Raw genomic sequence first — 16442 nt, 5'->3', positions numbered from 1 at the left:
TTTTCAAAGCTGATTTTTAACCTACAATTTTACAAAGAGATTTGGATTTTCTGGTTTTAAATTTAGATAATATTTGCAGTGAGAACTGATTTATTTTACAATTGAGTTTAGAGTTCTAGATCTGATCTTAATTGCTTGAATCCTATTTAATTATTGATTTAATATTTTGTAATTTCCTGAGAAATTCTTAGACCTAACTTTTTAATCCCTTGAATTTTCACAGTTTTTATTTAATATTTTGCATTGTTTTTCTTAATTTTAATTCAACTTAATATATTTAGCGTAATAACAAAACTCTATAATTTATTGTGTAGTCTTGAGTCCTTGTGGAATTCGACCCCTAAGTACTACAATGATCTCTTAATTTGAGAGAGTAGCTCTAGGGTTTAAATTTGAGCATATCAAATTTTGGCGCCGTTTCCGGGGACTCTTTGATCTATTATTAGATTTGAGTTTTTAATTTCGTTTAAATTTTTCTTTTTATTTTCTACTTACACGTTTTTGTTTTTCTTCTCTTCTGTGTTTCAGGTGTATGCCTACTAGACCTCACACAAGGAGCAACAAGCCTGTTCCTACTGTGAAGCTTTCAAACCAAGAATTGGGAAAACTTGAGCGTGAGAATCAAAAACAGCCAAATCTTTGTAGATGGTTAACCCAATCATTCTGAGAGCTGATGAGGCTAGTGTTTTGAGGGATCAAGAGGGCCACTTGCTCAATGAGCAGTGCCAAAAGATTGATGCTGAGGGCAATGTGATTGTTGAAATTGTCATAGTCGACGAGCAGGCTGATGGTGTCGATCGACGCCAACTGGGTGTCGATCGACACCCCCTTCCAGCAGACGTACGTGGAGCTGCCAACCACGTCCAGAACCTGGTTCGAAGACAGGATTAACCCCACAACTTGATTAGGACCATTGCAGAATTCAACAAAGCTGATTTGATGTATGAAAACCGCTCTGCAATTGTTCCACCACCATTCCCAAGGAATGATTTTGAGCTTAAGCCTGCTTACTTCCAGCTAGTTGGACAAAGACCCTTCTCTAACCTGCCAAATGAGAAGCCTTTGGACCACATTGAACATTTTGAAGATCTGGTGACCAATATCAAGGCTAATGGGGTGATTGAAGTACAATTGCTGAGTATCTTTTTCAGAGGAATTGACTGGGAATATCAGTTAGCTTTGGACTCCCTCCATTTCAACATATAGGATGTTTTAGATAAAACACGCATATTAAGAAATAGTTCCTATAAAATTTTTTAACCAATTATAATCAAGAATACATAATATAAAATATGAAATTAATCTAAAAGTTGCATAGAAACTTGAAAACATCCTATATTATGAAACAAAAATATTTTTCTAAACATCCTATATTATGAAACGGAGGGAGTATTAAAATTTGTCGCACATTATTTATAAGTTTTATCTTTGTTTTTTTTTTTTTTGACAACAGCTTACAAGATTGGCTCAAACAAGCCAATACGAAGGAAAATTGTTTACATAGGTAACTAAATGGGGAATTGAACGAACACGGCATGCCAAACTATCCGCTTTACCATTTTGAGAGCGAGGAACCAACACTAACGAAAATGAAGCAAACTCCTCTTTATCCGCCACTATGTTCTCCAAATAAAGTGTAAAAGCTGGCCACTTAGAAGGTGAAGACACCATCTTCACCAAGTCGGAACAATCATTGAGAAAGATGAAACAAGAACTTTTTCAAGTATCTACTTATGAATGAATGTATGCAAACATGCAATCAGGGACATAAGCAGAGATGATCAGAATGAGATGCAGGGTGTTTCAATACCCCTATGTAGTTGTAGCATAAAGGATGTCAATCCATAAAGTGTGTGATGCATGCAATCAAGATATAAACAGAGACTCAAGTCAAACCAAATATGATAATGGTTTTGATACTAAGGGCATCTCCATTGGGAGATCATTATTTTGAGACTCTTATCTTTTTTAGGATTAAAAAGTGTACTTTTACAAAATAAGAACTTTGTGTTTGGTAATTAAAATTATACTGCTCCAATGATAAACTCTTATTGAGATTCTTATTTTTGAAAAATATTATTTTTAAAATATAATTATTTTAAATAGAACAATTAGTTTAAATGTTTAAACACTTATGATTTTATTAAAATGGAAAATTATTGTATTTTTAGAAGAAGATATTAATGTTGAGATTGTCTGCTTTGAAAGGAAACTAGTGTATCTGTAATCATGTGTATGATGGTCATTCCTTGAATATCTGAAGAAGCTAGCACGGTGATACCTAGGTCCAAGTTCACGGCCTGGTCGCCGAGTGAAACAGTTTGTTCCCAATCGTTGTTGGCTGAGTTGAATTTGTAGACACGAAAATGCCAAGAAAGGTCACGACGTTTAAGAACGCTGGCAACCATCAAAAAGTCTCCAGAGATGCTGATTACTAAGTTGGTCTTCCAATCAATAAAATCTGGCAAACCTGCTCCCCTATGATGCGCAAATTTGAAAACAAATTTATCAAATACAAACATACTAAAAGTGGAATAAGCTTAAAAGAAACAATTAAACACAACCACATTCCCAGAACAAACCTGCTTCACATTTCTCGGGATCAAAGCTGAAGTTGCATCAGTTAGGCAACTCTGAGTATTCAGCATCTTGACATGGTAGTACTCAAGAACGGCCTGCAAACAAACCAAGACATGATAAGAACAAAAGAAGAATAAGGGAATTAACTCTTATTCATCAATAATAAAGAATGTGACCTCCTGCGTGTACCTTCCATTGGGTGGCTGCTAAAAGAACCCTGGGCCTGATCGACCTCACATAGGCATATGCTGCTTCAGGTGTTTTTGATCAAATTATATTGGGGATGAATTGAAATAGAAACCAAGTGAGGTTAGCAAACAAGAGGAAACCAAAAGACAAGGAAATAGTCATATATTGTAAAAGATGGAAAAAAAGAACAGACTTTGTAGAGAGATGATGGAACCAAAGTTTCATATGGCTCATTCACAGTGATCACTCCACAGACACCGAACTCTTTCAGCTGTGGAACATCGGAAGGGAAAGGAACAGCTCCCAGTGATATAAACTATAGAAACAAGATTAAGAGAGACAAGTATTAGCATAACCAAATCCAAATACCATACTTTAAACAAGAGACCCAACAAACAATCAGAAATGATCCCGATCCCAACATAAACCAGCTCAAAAATCAATAGAACTCATACCTCGGTGACACGATCCCACCAGCGAAACTCAGTCTCGAGCTTATTCCTAACAACGTCGTAAACCAGAGTAGGATAGAACAACGCACGAGCACCAACACCAACCGGTGCCCTCTTTGTGGTCAACACAATCAAGTTTCCGCTGCTAACCAATATTGCCTTATCTCTGTTATCATCAACCGATCTCTCCTCCACCTTCGTCTCATCCCTTTCCATCAGTTCTTCGATATACAATTCCTCAAGTCAAAGATATATAGATCAAACACACAAATCTATTCTCCTCCCAAATTGATAAAAAACCCTAAATTGACCAAATCTTTTATATATATATATATATATATATATATATATATATATATATATACAAGAGACGATTTATTCACAAAACTATGCAATAATTCATACAAATTGAAACATGAAATTGCCATCAGATGAAGATTGGTCAACCATCGATTTTGGTGGAGAAGACTCTCAAATCTCTCGTGGATTGATCAGAATCTTTGATTTGTTGTTTTGATTGCTTAATCAACACCTCCGACTGATGAAGATTGTTTGATGAGTAATTTGATTGGTGACTGGTTAATAAACTAGATCAAAGATGAGAATTTTGCGACTGAAGCCACAGTCTCTCGGTTTCGAGAGTATCGGGAAGAGATAGGAGGGAAGGAGAAAGAAATGAAAGAAAAATAAATTGATTTTTATAAAAAAAAGTTAGACCAATCAGACACAAACACCAATCCAATAAGAGTTGGTCCTTAAACTTACTAAATAAGAGGCAACTCTTATTGTTTTCCATTTTTGATTTATTTTTAGTTACAATAAAAATAAGAAACCTACTAAATACCCTGCTAAATATCCTGCTAAAGTCACCAATGGACTTGCTCTAACAATCCTAATGACAGAAATGTAAACGCAGAAAGTAAAATAATGCTGAATGTAAATTAGACAAGAGCAAGAACTAAACCAAACTATAAAGATGCAGAAAATAAACTAAATGAAACAAAAATGAAACAGAAAGTAAATAAAAGAACCCGAAGGTGCTCGATCAAGCACTCGACCGTGTGTCTGGTCGAGTTGAACAATATGAATAAAAGATGCAATCTTGACAACTTTAAACCGAACAGAATGCAATAAAACAAGATAAGATGCGGTAATAAACAATCAGATAACAAAGTAGGCTTCCAGAGATGGATTCATGGGCTGGTGTTCAGGTTGTGGCTATCTAAACTGGTTAACAAACCTCAATCAAACATGAGCTATCTCTAGACAATGATCTTAATGACTCACTAATCCACTCTCATGACAGAAGTGATCAAGTTTAAGTAACATCCTAACCCAACTCTCATTGGTGAAACCAAACTAAACAGGCATTAAGGACCAGACCAGTACTTGTCAAAAATCACCTTATATAACCAATCTCTTGGGATAAGCATGATAATCTCCAGTATTAGCTTTATCTAACAACCTAAACATTGGTATGATGCAAGGAAGCTTAAGATCTATTCTTACCCTCTCAGATATAATAACAGCTTAGAGCACATCTAACCCAGAAGAGATATATTATCACACAAGCTTAACCAATCTAAACAACCACAGCCCTAAACCAGCCTAATCCATCTCCAGAATCCTAACTCACTACTCAGATAAACAAAACATGATGATGATGAACATAAACCCAGAAAATGATAAACCTAGCATGATAAGATAGATGAGATGATGAACAACAACTTAATATAAAGAAGCAAACTCTGATTCTCAATACCCAGAAAGTTATGAGACTTACAAGATATTAAAATCTGAGAAAAACAGTAAATAAAAGTGGCAAAATGATATTAAAAAGCTAAAAACCCTTAAAGGGTAAGAACTAAGGTTTTTTGGTGGCTATAGGTACTTTTTTTGCCTAAAGAGGGTCTTCTGGCGGCCATGGGGTACAAGAGGTATATATAGTGAGGGAAGGAAGCCCTGATTTGGCTAGCTGACAAAATAGAAATTCGGCTCGATGTACTCGACCACAAGCGGTCGAGTGGCTTTGATCGAGTGGTCCATCCTTCTGCTCCCCACTGGTTAAGTCCCTGAGTAGCACACGGTCGAGTGCTTCAGTAGCATACGGTCGAGTGCTTCAGTAGCACACGGTCGAGTTCACGAGTAGTGGTGGTCGAATGCTTCATGCTTTGTTGTTCTTCTCCTTGATTCAACTCCTATCTACTTCAATGGTTGCACTCCTCTCATCCCAAATGCTATTTCCATGCTTCTTGAGTCCAATTCACCTGTTTAAACAAGAAATAATGCAATTGCAATGCAAATCCTACTCTAATGCACAAACAGACCTTAAACTACAAGAAAGTAACAAAACAAGCTAATAAAACATGTAAAAGATGTGAGTAAACTATAGTTAAACAAGGTAAAATTTATACATATCAACTCCCCCAAACTTAATCTTTGCTTGCCCTCAAGCAAACAAGACATAAGTAGGTGGAGAGGTTTGAAAGTGGGATCTCATAACCTTAAACATGTTAATAGACTAGCTAGAATCAATGTCCAAGTTACTAGTACTAGAATGCAAGGTGAATGAGCTATACATAAAGATTTTAGACAAGCCTTTCACAACCTTAACTGATTCAAGCCTTAGACTTCCACATACATTCAAATTAGTCATTTCTTTTAACATTCATTAAGCTAGAACATGAATCAGATTATGCAATGTTTAAACTCATTTGGCTTGGTAATAAGGGTTTAGAGACAAAAAATGGTCTCTCTTTTGAGTGGGGTTTGTCAAATACAAGGGTTCTCTCACAAAAAGTGGATTGAGTTTTAGAAGAAGGCTAAAGGTAAGAACACTTAGACATATACAAGAACAGAACCTTGTCTACCCAAAGGCACCCAAAGTGTTTGCTTCTAACATTCTAACCCCATAATGTCCTAGTTCTATCCTTTAACTTCATTTTTTCTCTTTTGCCCTTTTTTCTCTTTTGTTTTTCAATCTTAAGAGAGGTTTCTTACTTGATTTCTCTAGTGGAATGGGGGTTTTTTTCTTAATTGCTAAGGTTTTTTTTTTCTTACTTGTTTCCCAAGTCATAAAGCTTTTTACTAGACTCTTCTTTTCTTTATTTCTTTTCTTTGACCAGAACCTTAATTAAAACTTTTACAATACCTCATTCTTTCACTTAGAACTTGAATTTACTGAAAAACACTTCCCTCCTAAGGACTTTACCCTTTTCTTTTTTTTCCCCCCTCTTTTCTTTTATTATTTTATTTTTTCAAACACACCAAGTCCCAAACCCAGAATTTAAAACCTAGTCCTATCTAGTTTGAAAAATGCAAACTAGAACTACATAAGGCTTTATTCTTGTCAGTTCAAACCTAACACTTTCTACCAAGCTCAATCCCAAAATAGGCCTCACACACTCAAGAATAAACATGGCTTGAAAGAAAGGTTGGTTAAGGATAGGGGAAACTGATTCAATGATGAAATCAGCTACTTGGATCAACAAGAGTGGTAAAAAAGGGAAAGATGATCCAAATATGTATAAAGTATCCATGAGTTTAAAACAATGCACAAACTGATAATTAAAAGTCAATATTAGGTTCTTATAAATAGGAAATGACTTCAAATCACAACATGCTTCAATTTAGGCCAGAATGCAATATAGGAATTCTAGACTTGGTTCAATCTTATGTGTCTAACCACTCAACTAGCATCAAAGTACTATTAACTTGGACATTGATCCTAGTTTAGTGAATTTAAAAAGTTAACAAGGCTAAACTCATCATTGATCCCTAATGCAGATTATGAAACAATCCTATATGAAACATGCTAACAAGATCCTAATATGCAATGCAAACTACATGAACACTCTGTTTTTTAAAGATTTTTCTGAAGATTTTCAAATTTTTAAGGTTTTTCTTTGCCATAGATGAAATGCAAGAACTAATATGATTATGCTAAAAATTGAAATAAGAAAATAGAAAACAATGTTAACCCTCCCTCAAACTTAAATTACACAGTCCCTTGTCTAATAAAAATTTGAAAGAGAATTTCAGAATTGAAAACAAACAAAATATGCAATTAAATGGTATAAACAATGGATAAGGTGATGATGGTACCTCATTGGTTGTGGAATCAACAACCTCAATCATGCTGTCATATGTGTAGTTTGAGCCTGAGACTTGAATTTGGCTTGTTGATGGAGAAGGGGGGAACTCGACTATAGCTTCGGACATGCGCTCGGTCGAGTGCATGCTGGAGTTGTCTGGTCGAGTGGGTTGTGGTGGGTGGTATGGCTGTCCTTGCTGTCCATAGAAGGCTTGGTGCATGAAAGCAGGGTTCATGAAGTACTGAGGTGGGTAGGGAGGGTAAACTTGGCCGTAGGGGTAAGGTGGATAACCTTGATGAGCTTAGAAACCATACTGAGGCCTGGGGAAGTGCTCGGCCGAGTGCATTGGAGACACTCGGTTGAGTGTTGGTTCGAGTGCACTGGTCGAGTGCCTCGGTACCTGCTGTTCTGCGCGAATTGGACCTCTTCTCCTCTGTAATGGCTCAAATGTTGAAGCTCTTGAAGGTTCCAAGGGGTTTTCAGCCCTAGACAATACCCTGGTTGAGCTACTCCTCCTCAAATGCTCAGTTGGTGTTGGGGATGAGTTTCCACTTCTAAGCTCAGCAATCTCTTTCTTCATTCCCTTGATGGACTTGGACATCTTCACCACCTTCTTCTTCAGCTTTTCAACAGTCTTCCCATGCCACTTGTTCCACTTTCGGAGAAGTGTCACCCTCTTGGCTGTCTCTCTCGCACCTCTGCTGTCTCTTGGCTGAGGTTCATAGTCTTCAAAATAGAACTGCTCCTCTCCATCTGCCATATCAACATCTTCAGCTTGCTCTTCAGCATAAGGGGTTGTCCCATCAAATAATAGCTCAGCTGCTGGCCAAAAATCAATGTTAAGCCCTTCACTTATAGTTGTTGCTTCTGGATTTGGTAGAACAAACTGAGACTTCCCCATTGTTGGGTTATCAAAGTTGAACAAGTATCTCCCATGATGCTTCTCCTTGGCTAGAATGAGAGTAGAGGTGAGGTATGGGATGTCAATCCACCTTGGCTTGGACTTCTCACCTCTCAATGGAACATTAGCAGCCACAAGGATTGGAGTGATGATGCCTCCAATGGTTAGGACTCCAGTTGAGCCTCTCTTGTATAGCTTGCTAACCCAGCTTCTGTAGCATGTTAATTGGTAAACCAGGAACATGGCAAGGTGTGTTGGAACACTACTCCTAAGAATGATGGTTCCATCTCTTGCTGTTGTGATGATGCTATATAGTGCTATATCTATCAGCTTGAGCTCTCCCTCATTCACATTACCAGTCTCCTTCCAAGAAAAAAGAGTGTTTGCCAAAGCCTTGTGGAAGTACCTAGGACTGAGCTTCTGATTTTGGAACTCTTGGTGCTGGATGAGGAATATGGTTTGTCTTCTCCAATAGTTTGCCATACAGATTGAAGTTCTTCTTTTGGGATGACAATGTTGGCATCAGTTCCCATATCAAACCCAAAAAGCTCAGCAATCTTCATCATAGAGAGCTCATAATTCCTGCCTTTGATGGAGAAGGTGATGTAGCCTAGCTCTTCATCTTGTTCCATTTGGTCTTCATAGCCATGCATTTGGAGAGGGGCTAAGAACTCACAACTCATCTCTTTGTAACACTCCATGTGCATCCCCATGAACTTGGTTATATTGCACTTGTCAAAAAGAAACTCCACATCATCAGCTATACCAAGTTCCACCATGGTCTCCTTATGTGGATATCTTGTTCCTTGGAACTTCATGCTCATGAAGGCATCATAGAGCTGGGTTGTAGTCAGCTTTCCAGAATCTTCTTCTTCTACCCCCTCCTCATCACTCTCTTCTTGTTGTGGCTCCTCAGCTTGTGGTGGCTCCTCAGCTGGCCTTTTTCCTCTTGAAATGTTGCTCCTATGCTCAGAAAAATCGAACACCAACTCGCCCTCACTCTCAGTCATGACCCAATCTTCTTCCTCAGGTTGATTCTGCCGTGTTCTCCTACTCGATGAGCCACTCGACCGTGTGCGTGGTCGAGTGGCTGGTCGAGTGCTTTCTTCAGTTTCTCTTGGAACATATGGCACCTTTTGGAACTTAGGAAAGCTGGCAGCTACAAGCTTAGCAGCTTCTCGGCGAGCAGCAACTCGTTCTTGTGTTTCACCCCTCTTGGAAGCCATTTTAAAAGAAACTTGGAAGAATAAACTCAAAGCTCAAAGTTAATAGGTTAGTAACCCAAAAATAGAAAGAACTGAGCCTTAAGCTTCTAAGAGAGATTTCTAGCAAGAATTTGAAGTGTTTATGCAAATGGGAGAGTGTGAAGAGCTTATGCTCGAGTTCATGTGCTTATAAAGAGATGGAGGGGACAAAGAGACAAGGGTTGGAGCGTGTATACCATTCAAATTCAAAATTTGAATCTTCGACTCACTTTGGCACATGCTCGACCCCACCACTCGACCCCACTTGGTCGAGTGCTTGTCCAAATTCGAAATTCAAACTTCTTCTCCCACCAAATCGATCGAGCAAGCCATGGAGTGAATTGAGTGGGCTTGGGCTCGATCAGCACTTGATCGTGTGCTCCTTAATGGGCTTGGTCGAGTGGCATTTGAAAGCCTTCTCCACAAGTCCAAAACCTCTTAAGTCCACTTGTAAACCCATGTAAAAGCCTGCCCAACACAAACATAAAAGAAAAACATCAAAAACACAAGGAAATTAAACTTATATACAAAGATACCTTAGGGACTTCCTCCCTAGTGAGCTTGTGTATAGTCACTAAGCTTGACTTTTGGTGCCTTTTCAGGCTTGGTTTGGAGACCAGAGAGGTGATGAGGTCCCCCCTGGTTCAAATTGATTAACATGAACCTTGTTCTTGGTCAAAACTGTCATAACACCTGAATCTTGCTTATTCTTTATCTTGATCCTTGGCCTTGCTTTCATCAAACTTCTTTGTGGTTTCCATCTGACCAGTGTCTTGGTTAAGCAACAGCTGCTGCATCAATGTTCTTAAGTCAGGTTCCTGGGCTTGGGTGGTCTGAAACCCAGGTGGGAGACACATTTGACCCTGGTAACCTTGGTTCTGTTCTTTAGGCACATAATTGTGTTGCTGTTGTGCTTGTTGTGGTGGATAGACAGATTGTTTGGCTTGAATTGGTTGTAGGGCTTGAAACCACCTTGGTTCTGCACATAACACAGCTCAGCTACTTCATTCCCCCATCTTGAATTGTTGTATCTTCCTCACCAAAAAAGTGAATGTTCTTCTGTTGACTAAGCAGAATCTTGTCTAACTTGTCATTAACAATCTTTAAGTCTTTCTTATACTTCTCATCTGGTGCAGAATCAACAAACCTTACTTTTCTATCATAGTCCCCATTGTAGTTCCCATCAGATTGAGCCAAGTTCTCCACTAGTTCCTAGCCTTCATCTACATGCTTGTTGAGGAAGTTTCCATTTCATGTTGTGTCTAACAACATCCTTATCTTGGGCAGAACTCCTCTGTACAGTGTGTTGAGCAGTGACTCATTACTGAACCCATGGTGTGGACACTGTGTTTGGTAGCCACTGAACCTCTCCCAGGCCTCACAAAAAGGTCTCATTGTTCTTTTATGCAAAGTCTGAAATGTCATTCTTCAATCTGGCTGTTCTGGCATTTGAGAATTTAGCCAAGAAAGCCTTCTTACATCCATCCCATGTAGTTATAACACCTATTGGAAGTGTCTTCTCCCATATATGAGCTTTGTCTCCTAGAGAGAATGGAAACAACCTGAGCTTGAAGCTATCCTCACTCACACCATTGATCTTTGTGAGGCCACAAAGCCTGTCAAATTCATCTAGATGATCCAAAGGATCCTCTATTGGCAATCCATGGAATTTATTGGACTGTATCATAGTGATTAGCCCACTTTTAATTTCGAGATTTTTGTTAGCAACTGCAGGAGGTACTATGCCAACTCTCTGTGTATGTGTATTGGGAGCATCTCCTGCTCCAATCTGCCTTGGCCTTTGATTCTGGTGCATTGGTGGATCCATCAACAATTGTTCTTCCTGTAGGCGGTTTATATGCTCAATGTACTTCTCTAGGTTCTGGCTTCCTTTAGATCTTGTCTGCATCAACCAACTCGATCACCTGCTCGGATTGACACACGATCGAGCGCTGGCTCGAGCTACTGGTCGACTGACTGAAACTCGGTGTTGGTACCCGATCACTGGGTTGAAAGGCACATGATCGAGTGCTTGCTCGAGTGGATATCTGAAACTCAAAACAACCAACCAAAACAAGAATTTAACAGTGATGAACAATTAGTAACAAAACTTAATCTTGAATCTTTGTTAATCTCAAATGACACAAATAAACACACTAATGGTAACGACGCCAATTGAAACAAGAACTTTTTCAAGTATCTACTTATGAATGAATGTATGCAAACATGCAATCAGGGACATAAGCAGAGATGATAAGAATGGGATGCAGGGTGTTTCAATACCCTTATGTAGTTGTAGCATAAAGGATGTCAATCCATAAAGTGTGTGATGCATGCAATCAAGATATAGACAGAGACTCAAGTCAAGCTAAATATGAAAATGGTTTTGATACTAACAATCCTAATGACAGAAATGTAAATGCAGAAAGTAAAATAATGCTGAATGTAAATTAGACAAGAGCAAGAACTAAACCAAACTATAAAGATGCAGAAAGTAAACTAAATGAAACAGAAATGAAACAGAAAGTAAATAAAAGAACCTGAAGGTGGTCGAGTGGTCTGGTCGATTTGAACAGTACGAATAAAAGATGCAATCTTGACAACTTTAAACAGAACAGAATGCAATGAAACAAGATAAGATGCAGTAATAAACAATCAGATAACAAAGTAGGCTTCCAGAGATGGATTCATGGGCTGGTGTTCAGGCTGTGGCTATCTAAACTGGTTAACAAACCTCAATCAAACATGAGCTATCTCAAGACAATGATCTTAATGACTCACTAATCCACTCTGATGACAGAAATTATCAAGTTTAAGTAGCATCCTAACCCAACTCTCATTGGTGAAACCAAACTAAACAGGCATTAAGGACCAGACCAGTACTTGTCAAAAATCATCTTATACAACCAATCTCTTGGGATAAGCATGATAATCTCCAGTATTAACTTTATCTAACACATTTAGTGTGGCATATTTGCCCCCCGGGAAGGTTGCTCTCGACACAATGTGGGTTTACAAAATCAAGTATCACTCTAACGGGAGTAACGAACGATATAAGGCAAGACTTGTGGTGTTGGGAAATCGACAAGTTGCTGGTCAGGATTTTGCCAAAACTTTTGCACCGGTTGTCAAAATGACAACGGTTCGCGCCTTGTTACGCATTGTGATGGCAAAAAATTGGGAAGTGCATCAAATGGATGTGCACAACGCTTTCCTTCATGGTGATCTCCGTGAAAAGGTGTATATCAAGCTTCTGCAAGGTTTTACATATTCAGCTCCGAATAAAGTGCTTCGCTTACACAAATCTCTTTACGGTTTGCGGCAAGCACCACGATGTTGGTATGAAAAGCTATCTATGGCTCTCACTAAGGCCGGTTTTGTTCAGTCCTATTCTGACTACTCTTATTTTACTTACTCACGTGGAAGTGTAAAGATTCAAGTTTTAGTTTACGTTGATTATCTCGTTGTTTGTGGTAATGATGGTGAGGCCATTCGCAAGTTTAAGAGATATCTCGGGGAGTGTTTCCGTACGAAAGATTTGGGAAAACTTAAATATTTTCTCGGCATTGAGATTGCCCGTAATGAAGAAGGTTTTCTGTTGACACAAAGAAAATATGCTTCGGATATTGTCAATGAAACAGGGTTGCTGGATTCACGGCCCACTACTACACCAATGGAGCAAAACCATCACTTAGCTACGGATAGTAGTCCTTACATTCCGGAGCCCGCATCGTATCGAAGACTCGTTGGTCGTCTCATTTATCTTGCCAATACTCAACCTGATCTTTCTTATTCTGTTCACATCTTGTCCCAATTCATGCAGAAGCCGACAGAGAGGCACATGGATGTTGTATCCTATCTTAAAGGAACAGCTGCGAAAGGTATTTTACTTAGTTCTCGTGCAGACTTGCAACTCTCGGTTTATTGCGATGCCGATTGGGGGACTTGTCCGCTATCTTGTCGTTCTTTAACTGCATATGTTGCTTTGCTTGGTGGGTCTCCTATCTCTTGGAAGACTAAGAAACAAAAGGTGGTGTCGCATGTCGTCTTGTGAAGCCGAGTATCGAACAATGTCTATTGCCATGCGTGAGATAATGTGGTTACAACAACTCTTTAAAGATTTGGGTTTCCCACCAACCGGACCTTCTCGTCTCTTTTGTGATAGTAAGTTTGCTCTCTATATTGCTGCTAATCCAGTTTTTCATGAAAGAACGAAACATATCGAGATTGATTGTCATCGGGTACGTGATGCCATCAAAAACGAAGTTCTTACAACAGCTCATATCGGTACTAAGGAGCAGTTGGCTGATATTTTAACTAAAGCATTGGAAAAAGTTCAGTTCAGTAATCTAATATCTGGCATTTGTGATCTACACGCTCCATGTTGAGGGAGGAGTATTGGGCTGTGTTGTATAGTGAGCCTCGATTATGTATTGTATAAACCGACTTGTGTATTTACTTGGTGGGCACTCCACGTGTAGGGTTCATCGAGTCTTGTATATAAACGCCGCAAGGCATACGTTAATAAGACACACAACTTATTAACATCGTTTGTAAAAGAAAGTCGCAGTCGATATCTTTAGGACTTCTCTCAACTTTACCACTTCTTTATATATTCGACACTTATGGGCCTCTCTAATGGGCTCTAAATGTGTGGGCTAACGATCTCGGACCTTTTGAAACGGCGCTTCTTCCACGCGTTTTAAATTTGGCAATGCAAACAAAAAATAAACACACCTTTATATTTTCCAACAAAATCTCTATCTCGCCCTTTCCTTGCTATTTACTGACGTAATTTTTTCTTTTTTTTTGTTGATTTAATTGATTGATAGATTCTGATTGTTATTTCCTCACTTTTATAACAAAAGAATAAATAATAATAAAAAATGTAACAATAGTAAGGTTATGGAAGAAAATTAATAATCAAATTAAAAACTTTTGGCCTCAAATGAAGATTGTTTATATATACCCTATATGGTTCGAAGTAATCACATGATCACATGAATGTTTGAACACATAATTTATTGTAAAGTTAAGTTATTGTGATAATTTTGTACATAATCGTTTTTTATTGGTTTGTGTAATGTTATAATATATATTGTCTTGTCAAGTTATAATCGTTTTTTATTGGTTTGTGTCATGCTATATATATGATTAAGTTTGTTTTACTTTTGATAAGCTTCCAGATTTTTAAGAATTTTGTAAACATATCGTTAATAGAAGCATTTGATTTGTTGAGCATCTATTTTTAAAGGAAATAAACAGTTTTCCACGTCCCACCACACGGTAATGGGAGCATTGGCGTTCACCTCCGACGATCTTGGGTTGTTATGCGAGAGAGCAATCATATATATAGAAGAGAAATGTTTGTGAACTTCGATCAATAATGCTACTTGCTAAAAAATCCTCGTGACACCCATCACAACATGTATTGCCAATCACCCCATACAAAATATTGAAAGAATTAATTAAACTATTATTGACATAGAAAATTGGCGGGTTCCAGATTCTAGTGTCTTTCTCTCACTTCACAAATAATATATATTAGGTAACATCCCGCACTATATGGAGGATAAATCGATTCAAATAAAATTATTATAATTAAAATTATTATAATCAAAATTATTATTTGGGATCTAAGGTTTTAGATTAATAATTTTACTCATGTTTTTTTGGTTTTATTCAAATTTGCATTTAATTGTTTTGTGTAAAAATATTTTTCATCCATGAAATGTGGAAAACAATTTAAATGTGGTGAAATATTTTTGATAAAATGTTATCAGTTACGGTAATTTTTCTTTTTGTTTTATTAAAAATCAAATTCATATATTTTATATTTCACGTCATTATCTACATTTATATACCATTTACAATGTTTTAAGACTAATCAATTAAAACTAATCCTAAGTTTAAAAATACCATGAGAAAAATGTATAAAATAGTAAATAATAATAAAAAGTGTAGTAGTGATGAAAATTTCTAGGGAAAAATGAATGCCTGTGGTTTTCAAAAAATTCAATACCATGTTAAGATCGTTGAATCGCTATTTATTATTAAATTATTAAAAAAATAATATCTTATTATTATGATTATTGTAGTAGTTATTTTTTGATAAAATTTTAGATATATTTGAATAGTCATTGGAATTTTTAAATAGGAGGCATATTTTTTTTTTTCAAAAATATAAAGTGGTGAATAAATTTAAAATTAAAAATTATTAGAAATGGAATATTATTTCTATTTCTGAATATATGATTTTGAATATATATTTTCTATATCTCATAATATAGTTATATTATTATATTACAATACATAGCAAAATTAATTTAATTTCAAAAATATGTAGGGGATAATATTTATCAATTTTTGAATAATATTTACCAATTTTAGAGTTTATAGGAGTAAAATATTATGTATATAAATAAATTGAATAGCAGTGGTAGTTGACAAAAAAAATTGCACTCGCAGTTTTATGTAATATAATGGAATACGAAGGACAAATAATAAATTGGGGTACAAAACTCTCTGACGACGACACATCAGTTTTATTTAGAAAATAATTTTCTTTTAATATATAGGAGATTTGATGGATATTACATTCATAATATGATTTAAAAACTACAAAAATTGCTCACTCACTATTAAGTTTTTTTTTGTGGTAAGAATGTGAATAGCATATAAAATGGAGAGTTGAGGTTTTATAAATCTCAAAAGTAAATATTATGCTGGAATATCCATTAAAAACTGGATCAAGCTATCATTAAACATTTTGATTCAAATTACTTAGTAATACTTCTCAAACCATTACAGTTATAATTTTACAGGAATTTTCAATATAATCAGGATGAAGCTATCATTATAAACAATAACAACTTATGAGTCAAATTACATAAAACAGTTTGGGAAAATTACTTAGATACTGTTGACAAAAAAAAGTTTATTTAGATACTAATAAATCCATTATCGATTTGTATACACAACC

General features: G+C 36.8%; 1 non-coding gene and 1 pseudogene across 1 annotated transcript; one reads left to right on the top strand and one right to left on the bottom strand.

The window, feature by feature from the left end:
- Positions 1-2180: 2180 nt before the first annotated feature.
- Positions 2181-3449, bottom strand: LOC147920970 (phosphatidylglycerophosphate phosphatase PTPMT1-like; annotated as a pseudogene).
- A 7338-nt stretch (positions 3450-10787) lies between these two features.
- LOC147920969 (small nucleolar RNA R71) lies at positions 10788-10895 on the top strand. The gene has a single exon (XR_015591926.1). It is a non-coding gene; the product is annotated as a small nucleolar RNA R71 (small nucleolar RNA).
- The last annotated feature ends 5547 nt before the right edge of the window (positions 10896-16442 follow it).

This window comes from Camelina sativa, chromosome 19 (genome assembly GCF_030686135.1).
Source record: "Camelina sativa cultivar CO46 ecotype springtype chromosome 19, ASM3068613v1".
NCBI lineage: Eukaryota > Viridiplantae > Streptophyta > Magnoliopsida > Brassicales > Brassicaceae > Camelina > Camelina sativa.
The sequence above is the reverse complement of the archived record's forward strand: the minus strand, read 5'-3'. Positions and strand labels throughout refer to the sequence as shown.